General features: G+C 31.5%; 1 long non-coding RNA gene across 13 annotated transcripts; it reads left to right on the forward strand.

The window, feature by feature from the left end:
* Positions 1-8,528: 8,528 nt before the first annotated feature.
* Positions 8,529-13,671, forward strand: LOC145334798 (uncharacterized). Of its 13 annotated transcripts, none has more exons than XR_013884989.1 (6): positions 8,529-8,667; positions 10,136-10,193; positions 10,789-10,874; positions 11,835-12,059; positions 12,576-13,012; positions 13,591-13,671. It is a non-coding gene; the product is annotated as an uncharacterized LOC145334798 (long non-coding RNA). The 13 variants fall into 13 exon arrangements; XR_013884987.1 differs by having other exon boundaries at positions 12,622-13,039; XR_013884988.1 differs by having other exon boundaries at positions 12,622-13,012.
* Positions 13,672-17,672: the final 4,001 nt, after the last annotated feature.

A 17,672-nucleotide genomic window follows, 5' to 3' on the forward strand; every position in this document is an offset into this window, starting at 1 on the left:
AAACTTTTAAAGGGTTAGAGTTTAATTAGTTATTATCGCATCGTATTATAGACATAAAATTATTATATTAAAACAAGTTTTGTTAGCCCCGAGGCTCCCAAGTCCTATTCTAACAAAACTGGTATTAATTTAATGATTTTTATTCTAATAATCGTGGAAAATTATCTGTAATTCAATGCTATAAATTCTTTGGATCATTAATATTTGACATAATATCATTTCACTTAAATTCATTTCACATAAAACATTTGACATAAAATCACTTCACATAAAGGTACATTTGACATAAAAACATTTCACATAAAGGTACATTTCACATAAAGGTACATTTCACATAAAGGTACATTTCACATAAAGGTACACTTCACATAAAGGTACATTTGTCATAAAAACTTTTCACATAAATGTACATTTCACATAAAGTTACATTTCAACTAAAGGTACACTTCAAATAGGGGTACACTTCACATAAAGGTACACTTCACATAAAGGTACATTTGGCATAAAGGTACACTTCACATAAAAACGTTTCTCATAAAGGTACATTTGACATAAAGGTACATATGATATAAAGGTACATTTAACATAAAGGTACGTTTGACATAAAGGTACACTTCACATAAAAACGTTTCACATAAAGGTATGTTTGCCATAAAGCTACATTTCCTATAAAAATACACTTCTCATACGGTTCACTTTACATAAAGGTATACTTGACTTTTTATATTTTTAGCGTCTATTGTTTTATATTTAGGGGCTTCCCTGCCATGGTATCATCCTTTTTTGTCCAAAAGTCTTATATTTTGTCTAAGTCAATTGGCTGGGCATTAAAGTAAAAGAATAGAGCTATATTTAAATCTGCCCACAGGGCAGGGACGCTGACCATTTTTTGCATTGGATCTTTGAAGACTAGAATGTATTGGAACTTTTAAACACAGCCTAGTCCCTACAAAAGAACAGAAAACAGTTTGCTAACATACGAAAAGGGTCTCCACCACTTGGGACAGGTAGTTGTCTGGATTATACATCTATACTTATACAATATACATTTATTGGCTTGGTGGCAGGATAAAATGAATAAAAACGAAAGAGATTGTGGTGACGTCATCAAACTGATTTCTTTATACATACATATTCCCATATAATCTTTGGTGTTCATACATTATTACGCTTAGCATATGATACATATGCCGAAATGAATTGACACCAAATGATTAGTGAACCTGTTGCCTGTTTTCAAATGTATAAGGGGACCATAGAAACTTTGGTGTTTATACATTATTACACTTAGCATTGATACATATGCAGACGTGAATTCACACCAATTGATTAGCTGACCTGTTATCCATATCTATATGTATTGTGATCAGAGGGTAACTTTGGTGCTCATACATTATTACAATCAGAATATGATGTATGTGCAGTAGTAAATTGACACCAATTGATTAGCGGACCTGTTGCCTATTTATCAAATGTGTAAGGGGACCAGAGAAACTTTGGTGTTCATACATTATTACAGTAAGAATATGATACATATGCAGAAGTGAATTGGCACCAATTGATTAGCGGACCTGTTATCTATATCTATATGTATTGTGACCAGAGGGTAACTTTGGTGTTCATACATTATTACAGTAAGAATATGATACATATGCAGAAGTGAATTCAGTCATATGTGAAGTTTCAAATATTATTTTGACTCTGTAAATGTTCAAGTTAGGGCAATAAACGGCTAATTTTCGTTTTATTTGGGGTCCGTGGGAAAAAGTCTGATAATATCGGGTGTAAGGGGTTTATTATTATATTTCCATATACGAGTATATACTGACCCTTGTCCGAGAGGTGTGAAATAGTCCAAAATATAGGGGATATAAAATATTAAAATTCTGTAATATCTCACTACCCTTCTGGACAGAATATAAAATATTTTTTAGCTAAATATCATGTGATTTGCATGATTAGGAATCACGGAACCTTGGCATATTTTCTAGAACTTTCTTGGCTTTTTTTGTAGCTTAACGTTAATTAAAAAATACCGAAATTATAAGAAGCAAAAAGCGGTGCATATTTTCTAACCCTGTCGGGTAATCATTAAAATTTACTTTACCTAACCTAACCTAATCTTCATAAGCTACTGTGAACGTACGATGAAGCCCGCAACTTCGTTTTTCTTTCCATGATCCTAATTTTCTACTAATACTCCATTTGCAAAATATGCGAATTTCCCAAAACTGCTTCTGATAAAAATTGTTTTAATACTTCTTTTTTATATAAAATAAATATGATTGATATTATTTTGTTTTATTATCTTGATTAATAGCTTTACTAGGGTGATAACAGATATAGTTCAAGGAGCTAAAGGTATAAGACAATGAGCGATAAATTGATGTCTATCCCCAATGATGATACACAAAATTACCCCTTCTGTAGATTAGATTTAGCGGTTGAAACGTTTGGACACTCAATTTAATGAAACAAATTTTTTGTGAATTAATGTTTTATTAAACCTTAATCTAATTATCTATCCATTAGTTTGTCCATATATCTATCTATTAGTTTGTCCGTATATCTATCTATTAGTTTGTCCGTATATCTATCTATTAGTTTGTCCGTATATCTATCTATTAGATTGTCTGTATATCTATCTATTAGATTGTCTGTATATCTATCTATTAGTTTGTCCGTATATCTATCTATTAGTTTGTCCGTATATCTATCTTTTAGTTTGTCCGTATATCTATCTATTAGTTTGTCTGTATATCTATCTATTAGTTTGTCCGTATATCTATCTTGTAGTTCGTCTGTATATCTATCTATTAGTTTGTCCGTATGTATTATTTTTTAAAAATGTTATGTAACCCCCCCCCCCCCCAATCATATTTCTTAAAATATCTTATACGTGAGTCACACACAAAGTAGAGAAACAGGTGCACATATATTGTTAATGAATTCTGGCGTGGGGGGGGGGGGTTACAATGATGCATCAGATTCAGAAGTAGCTAATATACCAACCAAAGGTTTTTTTTATAATATCTATATGTGATACTTAATTTTTCAAAATATTGCTTGACTTTGATGTATCAATGATCAGAAATAGCTATTTATTTATCTAATATACCAAACAAAATTTTTTTTTATAATAATTAATATAATATCTATATCAGTTACTTAAGTTCTCAAATTTAAAATATAGCTTGAATTTTCTAAAGAATAATTCTTACAACATTTCTGTACGAACACCTTGGCTGACCGTAATATCATGTTACCAGTTACTTACCACCACCCCCCCCCCCCATATTCCGAGGGTTAATCCCCATAAATCATACATTTAAATAAATACAGGAGACTTTATAATAATAATACTCGAGTCCCCTCCTCTTTACTACTTACTAGTTTTATGATAACGTTCATATTTTTTGAGGACTTTTATTGAATTTTGATTGGTTGGTTTATTAACTACAAGTGGCTTTGCCCCAATCCCCTAGGTGTCCCACCCCTCAAGAAAATAGTTATAAACCTTCCCGGGAACTATGAGAAGCTACCCTGTTAAGGAGAACCCGATCGGTTCAGCGGTTAGCGAGATCCTTCGTTACAAACAAACAGACATCGTTCTACGTTGCATGGATAGTGTCCAAACGTTCACCCCTAATCGTAATCTATAGAAGGGGTAATTTTGTTTACCATCATTGAGTATGTACATCAATCAATCTCCCATTGTCTTATCCCTTTAGATTTCTGCGATAATTAAATTTGGGTATGGTCCCATATGGATAGCTTTTTTGTTAATTGGGGCATGTGAGAATTGTCCTATCGATTTCAAATATTAGATGGGGATTCCTGTAATAGTTAGGTACGATTTAGAAAGCGCAGCAACTCTGTAATCATTACCAGAACGTCCGTACGTTCATTTTAAACATGTTGATTTTTTTACTTTTTTAACAACAAATTTTTATGTGATCTAATTATCCGATTGATTTGGTTTTTGTATATTGATTCCTGGGACAATAGTAAAATAAAGTACAATATAATAAGCGAAGTAACTATAATGAAGTCCTAAAAACGTAAGTATGTCTATAAACATTATCCTGTATCAAGCATTTTTTCAACAAATGTATACATATATTTTCTGATTATCCAGTTTTGACCATATACAAGTGTTAATGTCCGTTTGTCCTACCATTTTAGTGCTTTGCTTTTATGAATATTGTCATTCTTGTTATATTAGATTTTGATAGGTTACATTAGCTAGGTTAAGTTGGGTATCAGTATGATTGATATTATTTTGTTTTATTATCTATAATATAATTGGCCAAAAAGCCTTCATAAAGTGTTATAAAGAGAATATAGTATCACTGAAGATTCATATATTCCAACTTTCAATATGTAACTTTGAAGCAATTTTGTTTGTTTTCTACATTACCGAATACTTTGTGAAATCAATTCGTCTCAAATGTAACTTTTCTTAAAAATAGGTTTCTAAAACTTGAAATATAATTTTTAACTTTTTTTACCAATGAATGATGAAAGTATAAATTTAAGAACAATTTGAAATATTTACCCTCTAACGGCTAATTTATTTACTATAATTTCATCGTATTAAATCCAAATTTAATCTTGATTCTCCCCCCCCCCCCCCCTATCCCAATTGGGTGGTTGAGGTTGAGGTTTTGATTTGAGCAAGGGGTCGAACTTGAAACCTTACTTTTAATAAAGCAGAGCTTTTCTATGATTAGAGTCGGTATGTCCGTCAATTACGGTTAGGTATGTCCTTTAAACAGTATTCTGTATTATAAAACGTTGGGTACCAGTATAATTTACACTTTACAGTCCATTCAATCCCTACTTGCCTTCCGGGTTTTTAAAAATGGACAAACAATGAAATAATATGAAATATATACATGGATATACTGAGAAAGAAAATTTGTAGTTAATTTAGCTTGCTAACACAGAACTCGTTTATTGTTCATTAGTTCATCTAGTAGAAGGGGAGTGGGTAGATTGGGGGGTGGGGGGTATGGTTATTTTAGCCAGCTATGAGTTTCACTTTATCAGAATACATGAAAATATGATGCAGCATCCAAGTAATAATATTTCCGTTGTAGTAGCGCCTCTAAAATGGAATGGACACACACACAAATAATCTATGATTCATAGTCATACCCATATCAACAAGGATCACAACATCCATAAAAGCGAAATGAAATGTAATTTAGAAGCCATATTGGAATAGATATTTATCCTATTTATTAACGAGTACTTTTAAGTCAAGTTTTTATTTTTATATAATTACTGACCCAACGGTTTGAAATAGATATTTATCGCATTGTGCCGTATATGTAATTTAGAAGCCATATTGGAATAAATATTTATCCTATTTATTAACGAGTACTTTTAAGTCAAGTTTTTATTTTTATATAATTACTGACCCAACGGTTTGAAATAGATATTTATCGCATTGTGCCGTATATGTAATTTAGAAGCCATATTGGAATAAATATTTATCCTATTCCTATCATATTATAGACAACTGACATTATTCTTTTATTTTAGTATTAAGGCATTATTAAGGCAGACCAGATCTGAGGCAGAAATATGAATTATAGAGAAGATATGCTGAAACAACAAAACAAATCTCTATTGCTCTCTTTTGGAAAGTGAGGGTTGTGGGGTGTGTGGATCTCGCTAACCGCTGAACCGATAATGTTCTCCTTTACAGTGAAGCTTCTTAAAGGTCCTGGGAAGGTTTTAAACTATTTTTGAACCCCAAAAAAGTATTTGTTTAACTCTTTTGAAACTCAAATCTAAAATGGGATGAGGTCGACTTTTTCTCCTCCTACCAGTGCCCCTAGAGGCTTCTATATAAAGTAGTAAGCTTTTTTCTATCTCTAGCGAAGGATATAATAGCTTCTTAATTTTATTATAAATTTTAAAATTTTCTGTAACATACCTAACATTTTCCCGGTTTTTGGGGGTTGGTGAGGAAAATTTTTAACAAGGGTTGGGTGGGGGGGGGGGGAGAAAGGGGTCATATCATTATTGTCTTACTCTTGTGTTGTTATTTTTTTTTTTGGGGGGGGGGGTTATAAAGGTGTCATATATATCAACCTTTCTTTTAGTTAAACCCCCCTCCCCCACCCTCAGTGGAAAATTTTTAACAAGGATTATAACTTCCATAAAAGCGAACCACTGAAACGGTAGGACAAACGTATATGAACACTTAAAGAGTCAAAGCAAAATTGTAAGTTAATTAGTTGGAAGACTCAAATTAACCGACCTTAATTATAGAAAAGCTTCGTTTTTAAAATGCAGTGTAAGTTAAAGTAAGTAAATTTTCCAAAAATTACCGAAAAAACTATCCGGACGGACCGGATATTTCAAAATGCATTCAAAATGCAGTGTAAATGAAAGTAAAATTAGTGACAGACAGACCAACCCTTATTATGGAAAAGCTTATGCAAAAGGATTTTCATAATTAGGGGAGGGGGGTGTATAGTAAATAATATACATATGCACAGTGGGATCTTTTGCCAAAAAACGGGACATTTAGAGTAGACAAAAGTAAACTTCAATAAATAAGCTTGTAGTTGTATTTGAAGAAATGATGTAATTTCTTTTGATTTAACTCGGAAATAACTTAAATTTTGCCTCTGTTAACTTCTAATGTGCATTTGGTAAGTACGTCTTGCTGTTTTAACTTTTGGAGGAGCAAAGCTACCCTATTTTAAAATTTTTTCTTTAATTAGACATTGGTACAGGTATCTGAAAAGTACCTCAATAAATTTTTTTTTTCATAAGATGAACATAAATGTATTTTTTGTTGCCTTGAAAAAATCTGGAAAATCATCAAAACTGAAGAGAAATATTTCACCACCTTTTTTAAAAACGGCCTAAACCCGCCAACAATTAATATTTTTTAAAAATTTCTTTTCTAGCTGTCTACTTACAGCCATTATTAGGTCCTAGGATAGATAAAAGTCGATTTTAGATTTTTTGGTTGTCCCGATTTTTTTAAGAAGATCCCACTGTGATATGTTTTATATTGGTCTATCTATAGAGGTCATTGACCTATATAGGTCATTAACATTAAAGGTGTGTGTAAAGTTAAAATTTTTTCATCATATTAACAAATTTTAACATTTTTTAAGCACTTTTCTCTATACTGATCAACCAAAAACGTCCTCTTAACAAAAATATGGAAGATTGATTTTACGGCATTTTGGAAGGGAAAAATGGAAACACAGGAAAAATATGAACGTTTTTTAATTATTGAAGAAATGTTAAATAACCCACTTAGGAAATTTAGTTTCTACTTTATAAAGAAATATTGCACTGCACCTATAATTTACAAAGGACCTAGGAAATCTCCTGCAGATCAAGAATATTTACCCCTTTACCCATTGTTGTATACTATATTTGTGAAATTTTTTATGTAGATTTCAAAAATGATGTTGATTTTTTTAAATTTTAATTATTTATATGTTTATTTTAAACAAAAAATTTAATCAACACAATTCCACAATTATCCGCCTTATTAAGAATTATATGCATTTTTTACGAAAAACCGCTGACAGAAACGGTTCTTCATATGTTATGTTCGGGTAGTTGATTTTGAAGATCAAAAATTCCATATAATTTTTAAAACATTTAAACTTTTGTCTTTTATCGTTGTTTTCCTTGTGAATTAGTTAAAAAACAAAATCTACAAAACAATATCCCCCACATACTATTTTTATAAAGTTCTAATTATTGTCGTCTGCTAGAAAAGTAAACAACAATGAAAATTAAATTACATGTCACGTTTTTCCTAGCAGTCTAACTAAAACCAAATCATTTAAATTCTCGCTAGTTAGTTCCTAGTTATTTATTACATTTTTGATTAAAATAAAAAGATATGAAACGTTTTTAAAACATATATGATAATTAGTTAATTTTCATGATTTTATTTCTGTACGTACCTAAGGCCGGAGATTGCTTTAATTTTGATGAACTCTTTATTTAATCATTTTACTTTAATTATTAACTAGCAGCTACGGCCCTAAGGGCTTATATGGGTATTTGCAGTAGTGTGGGTTGAATTTGACCCCCTATCTCCCCTCTATTTCTTTAGTTTAAACAGTAAAATAAAAAATCCCACTAAATATATATTTCTGGGAGGGGGGGGGGGGGCTAGTTTTAAACCTTCCCAGGACCTATAAGACGCTACATTGGAATAAAGTACCATATCGGTTCAGTGGTTAGTGAGATCCTTCGTAACACACACACACATTTTCAACATTTTTGGTTAAAAAAAGCGGGTTTTAATCTTATGATTGTACATATCTATATTCGTAGAAAACTGGATATAATATGATGCTAGACATACCTAGTTTTTTTTGTATGGATGAGAACCGGTTCCTATCCACCGGATTCGAATGAATACGAGAATTAGTTTTACCAACTATTGTCACCTTTTAAAAAAGACTTTCATTGATCCTAAGATATTTTCTTTGGCATGAAATTTAAATATCTACTTTTTAATGCGTCTTCGCGCGCTACTTAGCTACATTTAAAACACAATATATTTTACCTCGTACCTTATTAACTAAAAAAATATTTTAGAAAATAAAATGTGCATTATTTAGTGATAAGCCATCTTGTGAAATGACGTTAATTTAAAGATAGTTACAAGTAAGTATCATTATTTTTTATACCTTTCTGAAAATAGGCAAATAATTTTCACCTACTCTATCAACTAAAATTTTGTTGGGCTTTCTGGTCCTTTGTATGTCCCTAGATAGCCAAATAGTATGGTTTGTTTAGTTTTAAAATTGTTTAACCGAGCTTAAGCAATCTAGAATACTACGAACGTCCATATATATACGTACATCTCTCCGTCCGTCTGAAGATATGCGGCATAATACATAGAAAAATAGATTCACAAATTGACTAACAAACGAATATTGACTAACAATGCCTACTTTTTGCCCGTTTGACCAAGGAATCGTGGTATAAACCATTATGTCATAGAGGACAACTATATCCCTAACATTTTTAAGCTAATGTTTGAGAGATTGTATGTATAAAACGTTGTGTACCAATATTATATAATTTCCAGTCCAATGTACCCCTCTCTTCTCCTATGATTAAGTTTTACTAATCACCTAATAAATGTAAATAATATACCTATGCACTTGAATTATGTAAAGTAAAAAGAAATTCTACTTCCAAACTAAAAGAAAATTTTTTTTTACTAAATGTTTTTTTTACTAGTGTGCCCCGCCAAATTGATTAAGGAAGGGGGGGGGGGAGTTTTGACACATTTGCGTAAACCGTGTGTAAAGGCTTTATCTTTGCACTGAGAGGATAGGTTGTTAAAGATAAAATCATTCCTATATGATGAATTTCCTCCAGATTTAAGATTTTTTGGATAGGTCTCCAGGTTCCGGAGCTCTAGGCCTCCAGATGGTCTCTATTTTTATTAACACACAGTTTATGCAGATGTGACAAAACTTCCCCCCCCCCCCCTTAATTTCTATTGTACCAGATATTGACTTTAAAGAGTTTTTTTAATGTCACATAAAGTTTGGTTTAAATATAATAATACCATTAGCTTCCGGAATGGGAGTTTAGTCCGATATCAACAGTAACATCCATGCAATTAAAATTTGAAAGGCCTTCCCCTTTTTTCACCTAAAGAAATACTATCCTGGTGAAACCCTGTGCACGCCACTGTTTAAAACTTAATATTTTGGCTTGATAGAGCATCAATTACTAACCCTAGTTTTTGAAATCACCCATAGAGAAGAAAATTCATTTTCCTAAAATATCAATTGTAAAAATAACCATGGATTATAAAGGGATAAAACAATGGGCTATAAATTGATATGCATCCCCAAAATGATTATGAACAAAATTACCCTATCTGTAGATTACCTCTGATTTGAAACCACAATAAATATTTAGTGTAAGTATAGTAAAGTTTTAAAGTAATGAATAAGTTAAGTTTGGGTACTGCTGTAATTTAGAGTCCTCTGTCCCCTCCCTCCTTGAAGAAATAAGCATGTTTTTATTTATCGACAAAAAACTAAATGCCTACCTATATAAAAAATTTAAGTAATAACCTCTAACAAAAATAAACTTAGCCTTTCTATTTCAGAATGAGGTGGAATGGAGGCAGCAATCTACGTAATGTCCTGGGTTACCGACAAAAAAAGGTACCTTTTTTATTTACCTTTAAGATGATTACATTAATTTTCGGTTAGGTTTTATTGATTTTAAGTTTATTTGGGGGGAGGGGAGGGTATGATACTTGACCTATTTTTATTAGAAGGATCAAGCTACTCTTCAGCTAGTGTCATTTATGTATATCTCTTAAAAACAGACGGGATATGTAAGATATACCTACGTCTTACAAGTACACTAAATTTTGCCACTGACTGTTTGTCTATCAGAGACAGTTGCAATAAATTTTTGGTTAGTTTTTAATTAATTTTGAGGTTATTTTAAAGGGTGAGGGTGCTGTATATTATTATTGAATTTGTTTAGTCTGCTTTTACACGAAAGGACAGTAGGCATTTTTTTCTCACAAAGGCATGACTTTTCATGAAAACTATTTAGTTTTCATTCATGGAACTACTACTTTCTTAAAAACTGAAATCAACTACTTTACTAAAAATTTTGTTTTAAAAATTACAATAGATGGTATTTTTTGTGCCAATTGCTGTAAAAATAATTTGCAGGCAGCTGTGATCATTGGTTATCAGTTACACAGCTGCTGTACATGAAAAGATACCTATATCTTATTTTTAGGGTGTAGTAACAGAAGGGTTCGATCCCGGTGGAATAGAAACTTCGTATACTGACTGGTTAATGGACATCATCATCGCTTCTCAGAGGTATGCTAGGGTCATATTTTTTTTTTTTTTTGGGGGGGGGCCAGTCATAGTTTTGTTGTTGAGTGCCAAATTAAGGAAAATACCCTTTTCTGAACAGATAATGGGATGAAAAATCAAAGTAATGGGTACATTATTTCCATAACTAAACTCCAAAGAAATTTTAAAACATTGTTTTGAATTTTTTTTTCAACCTTATCATCAAATACATTTATCCAATAACTAAACTCAAGAAAATGTAAAAAATACTTCAAACATATCTTCAAAAATCAAGATTATAACCGTTACGGACTGGTGGACGGACGAACGGACCGACCGATTATAAAAAAAGCTTCGCTCTTAAAAAGATGTTCTTATTATTTCATTCTTTTTTTTTGGAGGGGAGGGATGGGTTGTAAAGTGTTGCCTCTCATGTAGTAAGAATCTTATCTCCACATATGCACAGCATACCTTTTTATTACACAACCTGCTAATGTTGACAGTGCCCGGGAATGAGTGCTTCAGTTTTGAGCCAATGCATTCCCTCTATTCTATATTTCATTGCAGATGTCAACTTTCAGTCAATAATTTTAAAAGTAAGGCTTATTTGAATGTATTTAAGCCAAAGGTGAAAAGTAATCAAATCAATCTTCATTTTTTATTTTAGTTTTATAAAAAAAAGTTTAACTTTTAAAATTTTGATTAGGGGGGGGATTTTTTTTCTTGGTGCGATTTATCTTGGAAAGGTGGTGGTACCCTCCTTCAAAATAGTTATAAACCTTCCTAGGACCTATGAGAACCTACCCAGAAAAGGAGAACCATATGGGTTCAGTGGTTAGCAAGATCCTTTGGTACAAACAGACAGACTGACAAACATCCTGTTACTTTATTATGCTAAATTTTAGCTGACACTCTATATTTCTGAAATATTATTTGAATCAAATTCTTAATTAACGAAAAAATGTTAATTCTTTTTATTTTCAGGTTATATTTTGAATGCAACTTCATCTCTTGGACAGTGTTAAAACATCGAACGACTATTTGCATATTTTTGGAGTGATTAATAATTTGAAGTGATATAACATACTTATCCCCTCAAAGCTGATTTAGCATGCCAGTTGCCTTAAATAGGAATAATGTGAAACTGCGAAGAATGTACGCTCTAGTCAAATACTGCTAATTTCCGCCGAATTTATTTTGCTTTTTCTTGTCAATTTTAACAATTTTGAATCATTTTAGACAATCTTTGTTTTCAACAACAAAAGGGGAGGGGGGGCGAAAGTGACACTTTTTGTAACCAAAACTAAAAGTCAACAAAGGAACTCAACTAAAAAAAGAGTTACAGGTCTGAGATTTTGCATGGCAGTTGCTTTATAGGGGTACAATATGGAACTGTGAAGAAACGGCGGCGCAACCGCCAAAAACCGCCGTTTCCCGCCGAAATTTTTTTTGCCTTTTCTCGGCGGTTTTCGGCGGTTGCGCCGCCGTTTTTTCACAGTTCCATATTGTACCCCTATAAAGCAACTGCCATGCAAAATCTCAGACCTGTAACTCTTTTAGTTGAGTTCCTTTGACTTTTAGTTTTGGTTTCAAAAAGTGTCACTTTCGCCCCCCCTTTTGAATTATTAAATTTTTTTAATATGTTTGAGTATTGAAAACATGTGTCAAAGGAAAATTTTATAAAAAAAGAGTATGTCTTGGATGATTCAAAATTGTCTGATTTAGCAAGAAATGGCAAAACAATTGGTGGAAAATTACGTTTTACTTTTAGGTTTGGTTTTAAAAAGTGTCACATTCGCCCTCGCCCAACTTTATGTATTCTGTTAATGTTTTAAGTAAAGTATTTTTGATAATTTTATAATCTTGACTGAAAAATAATTGCAATTATCAAAATCTTCTCAATACTTTTAACTTATTTCATAACTTTTAAGCAAAATTAAACTTCCAAAACTTGTTTGCAATAATTTAACTTTAGTAGGTAATGGTATAGAATCCCAGTTCAATCTTATGTCTTGTCCATCCCCTGCATTCAAGTTAATTTATGTACATCAATTGATATATTATGCCTAGATTTTAGTTGTAGTGAATTTTTTGATATGCCTCATTGTTTTATTATTATTATGTGATTTTAAGTTAGCTCTTTACGTTAATTTAAACAGGCTGTAACTGTACTATCAATCTCAAACTATGTATGCTGATTACTATGAAATTGGTTACGATTTAGGAAGCGTAGCAACGTAATTGTTACCAGAAAGTCCGTACGTCCATTTAAAATATGCTAATTGTTTACTTTTTTACAACAAAGAGAGGGGTAGGTTTCTGGTAGAATCCGTAAAGTTTATGTGTTATAAGTTAAAAACAGTAGTAGAAAGATAAAAATTTATGTTAACTTTTAAAAAAAATTTGTCTATAGTTCTTTTCAATAAGAAATACACATATTTAGTGAATATTTTCCATCTACTACTATTTTTAAGCCTTAAAACATACACCTTTACAGATTCTACCAGAAACCTACCCCTCTCTTTTTGTATGTCTCTATAATCAATTCCTGAAAATTTAAGTATGTCCCTTAACACTATACTGTATTTTAGAAGTTTTGCAAAAAAAAATACTTACAATAAGGTATTCGGTTTTAAAGTTAGTTTAAAAAAGAAAACTAGGCTTTTTCAATATCATGCAAGAGGAAACCTAGATCGATATGTTTTTGGGATTTATATGATGCCTGATTTTTGTTTTTTAGAATTGTATCATTATATGTGTTGTCGTTTAAAAATATATTATTCATTTTACTAAATTTTAATAAATACCTACCAAACAAAAACTTTATTCTTAATATTTTTCTCTTGTAATACTTATATAAAGAAAAAGAATGTCTGTCTGTGTGTACCTAAACGGATTTTGCTAACTGGTGAATTCTATGTTTTTTTTTTTTTTGCAGTGAAGCTTTTCATAGGATGTTTTCAATCTTTTTTTCTAAAGTTAAGCTAATTCAGGGATGATAGATAACTTCGAATAGAATTAATAGTTATTTCTTGCATCGTATTATAAACGGCTTTCTGCGGATATAGAATGTACAATTATGAGATTAAAGACTAGTTTTTTTTAGCCCCGAGGTGCCGAAGGCACCGGCTAAAAAACTGGTTTTAATCTTATGATTGTACATTTTTATATTCGTAGAAAGCTGGATATAATACAATGCTAGACATAGTTTTTTCGTATGGATAAGAACTGGTTCCTATCCACTGGATTCGAATGAATACGAGAAAGACTTTTAAAGAAGGAAATCAAAATTGTGGAGTATATTTAGGTAATCAAAGAAAGTTTAAATGGCTTCACATTTTTAAAATTTGGTAGGCGTGTTAACCCTTTTACAACCTCATTAGCTACTACGTTTTAGATTTAAGGATTTATTGGTATTGGCAAATGTTTTAAAATTCCATAGAACTGGGTAATAATTCTATTAATACAAATCAACAAAATTTAACCTCATCATAAACAAAGCTATTCAATAATTCCCTTTTTTTTTTTGCAAGTTCTTATATTTCTGTAACAATGCATGTTATTTCAGATAGTTAGCTGTATGAAAATTCATACTATAATTCACTTGGTCTGTCAAATTCTTGGAAACATTAGAATCATGCAAAAGTAGGATTTATTAACTCTCCTAAAAAATTAAAAGCTATTCTTCCAGTTTTTATCATCTCTTCTATTTGCACCCCCTCAGCAAAAAGTTGAGCAGAGCACGTAACTAGATGAATTCTATACTTATCATAAAGGCTGATTGTTTTAAAACAAGAATTTTAGTTCAAATGTATTTCTACTTTTTAACTTTCATGGTCCATCTGTAAAATCATGGAGAACTCACATTTAGGTAAGGGAATAGTTATTTCTTTCATCGTATTATAAATGGCTTTTCGCGGATATAGAATATTTTTCAGCCCCGAGGTGCCGAAGGCACCGGCTAAAAAACTGGTTTTGATCTTATGATTGTAATGTACACTTTTATATTCGTAGAAAACTGGATATAATACGATGCTAGACATAGTTTTTCGTATGGATGAGAACCGGTTCCTATCCACCGGATTCGAATGAATACGAGAAATGTGTTTCTTTTTTGTTTAAAGAACCTATTGAATATTATTGTGAAGATTCTGTAGACTAATACATATCCTCTTAATACTAACTTTGTTCGACTGTCTGTTGATTACACTTTTTTCCTATGCATGAGCTTCGCTATTTATGCATGGTTTTATCCTTGTTTATTAAAGATGTTTCATAGCACAAATAATCGTTTCCTACTTCTAAAAAGCAGTCCGACCGCCATGGGTGTTCTATAGTCAATTACAAAAAGGGGGCAAAATCGAAATCGAATCGGAACACCTTCCAGCAGTGAACCTGAATATCTTTTCGTGAAAATACTAGCCTAGGTTTAATATACCTAGTTAATTTGACTAAAAATATGGATTTCACATTTGTCCTATATGAAAAAACTATGAAATGTTAGGCATTTTTTTACGCAATATCATCTAATTTTGTAAAGGGGACTATCCACGAACCAGAGCAAGTGATTCTAAGCATCTTCCAGCATTGACCCATAGTATTTTTTTAGTGAATATACTAGGTTTATGTTTAATATTTGCTTTATCGACTAAAAAGTTAGGTTTCACCATGGTTTTATATGAAAAAAACTTTGAAATGTAAAGCAATATCATCAAATGCTTTGTTGAGTTCAAAGGACAAAATAAAATAACACTGCAGAAAAGCATCAAATGTTGTAAATTGCAAGAGTACATTAATTAAACTGTTTACAAGTTACCGACCCTTTTTCTAAATATACAATTTTAATGCTTTTAACAACAGTTTGAACACTTTAAAACATTCGATGATATTGCACAAAACAATACTTAACATTTCAAAGTTTTTTTATATAAAACCATGGTGAAACCTAACTTTTCAGACAATAAAGCAAATATTAAACATAAACCTAGTATATTTACTAAAAAAATACTATGGGTCAATGCTGGAAGATGCTTAGAATCACTTGCTCTTGACCTTGTTCGTGGATAGTCCTCTTTGTTAAAGTACATGAATTTAACTGTTAACAAAATTACATATCTAATACATTTTTAATTGATATTGTATACTTTAGTGTCAAAGCTTTTTAAACTCAACAAAACAATTGGTGATATTTCATCAAAAAATACTAATGTCATAGTTTTTCACATATAAAATCATAATAAAATTAAATATTTTTAGTCGATAACACTATATTAAGCACAAACATAGCATATTAAAAAAATTACTATAGTTCAATGCTGGAAGGTGCTTGAAATCACTTGCTCTCGTTCATGCATAGTCCCCTTTCAGCCTTTTATCTTTTATAGTAGGCGAGAAAATAGCATTTCCCCCTATCCATGTCTAACGGACGCACAGTGGTTTATTTTGGCATTTTGGTGGACATTTCACCTACCTCTACTCAAAGTCAATTTTCTCAGCTTGTAGTTGATAGAATCGTTCAAAATAAAAAGCATGCACCTTATTATTACTCAATAAAACTTGTATATTCATTTAGGAAAGAAAAACAAAAGCCAACTGGTTTAGAAAATACTTTGAAACTTAGCTAAAATCTCATATTTTCATACTATTTTCTTAAGTGGCAGAGAGCCTAAATTCGATGTTTCTAAGCAATAAAACGTTTAAAAACCTTGCAGCATTAATAAACATTACTGTAGAAATGATTATATAAAGGTAAATGCCCAATCACCAAACTTTGTGCAACATACATTTCATACAACTAATTGAAGTTTCTTCACCTTTTTTACAAAGTTATTTTCTCTTAGATAAGTAATAATACTTAATCTAGTACCTAATGTTTTCAGCTGTTTAATAGCTAAATAAATTGTAAAATTTTGTTATTAATATATCCAATAAAATTAATTAGAATACGAAAATTAATTAAAGAAGTTTAATTCTACTGAAATATTTGGGAATAGTCCATTTCGTGGCAACGCAACCTAAGGGGCTATTCGTCGTATTTTTAAGATGGCTTTTGTTAGGTTATTTTAGGTTAGGATAGGGACTATACCTAAACATTTGATGTTAAAATATTATTAAATAGTCATGTAAAATGGCTAACAGCTGCGCAGCAGCATCTGTTACCCAGCTGCCATATGAATTAGCCCCCACTATTTTTGAGAGTATTTTTAAGCTCAGCACCCATAAAAACCTACCCCTAGACACGACACAAGCCCTATCTACACATCATACTCTTGGCCACTCTCAGCCGTTTTCAACTGGTTCTCTAAACGTTAAGCGGCTGGTACAAGAAATTTTTAAAATGGTTATTGGTAACATTTAACATGAATAAAAGCAAAATTATGTTTCAAGAAGTTGTTTCCTACGTAATAACTAATGGATTTGCCCTTAAATTGGCCAAAAAAAAGCTATACGGCTGAGCCACCAGCCGTTAGCCATCACTTTTCCACCTTTTTGTTTGATTTATGGAAAATAGGCCTACCTAGGAATACTCATGCCAAGTTTAATAACGAAATTCCGATTTTAAGTGCCATTTGCGCATGGATTACGAAAAGGATGCATTAAACCTCCCCCCCCCCCCCATTAAAAAAATTTAAAACATTCATTTAAAATCTCTGAAAGTCTCTTAATCTAGCATAGGCTCTTTGTGGGCAGTTTAATTGCATCAGAAATTAAAATTAACAGAGGAAATAAAAAAATTGTAAAAAAATGTTTTTCTTATATTGGAATTTTAGAGTCTGGCCCCTAAAATTAAAGTTAAAATTTTGAAAGAAACCGGGCCCTGCA

The sequence above is a fragment of the Acartia tonsa genome, chromosome 12 (genome assembly GCF_053477335.1).
Source record: "Acartia tonsa isolate MP-2025a chromosome 12, ASM5347733v1, whole genome shotgun sequence".
NCBI lineage: Eukaryota > Metazoa > Arthropoda > Copepoda > Calanoida > Acartiidae > Acartia > Acartia tonsa.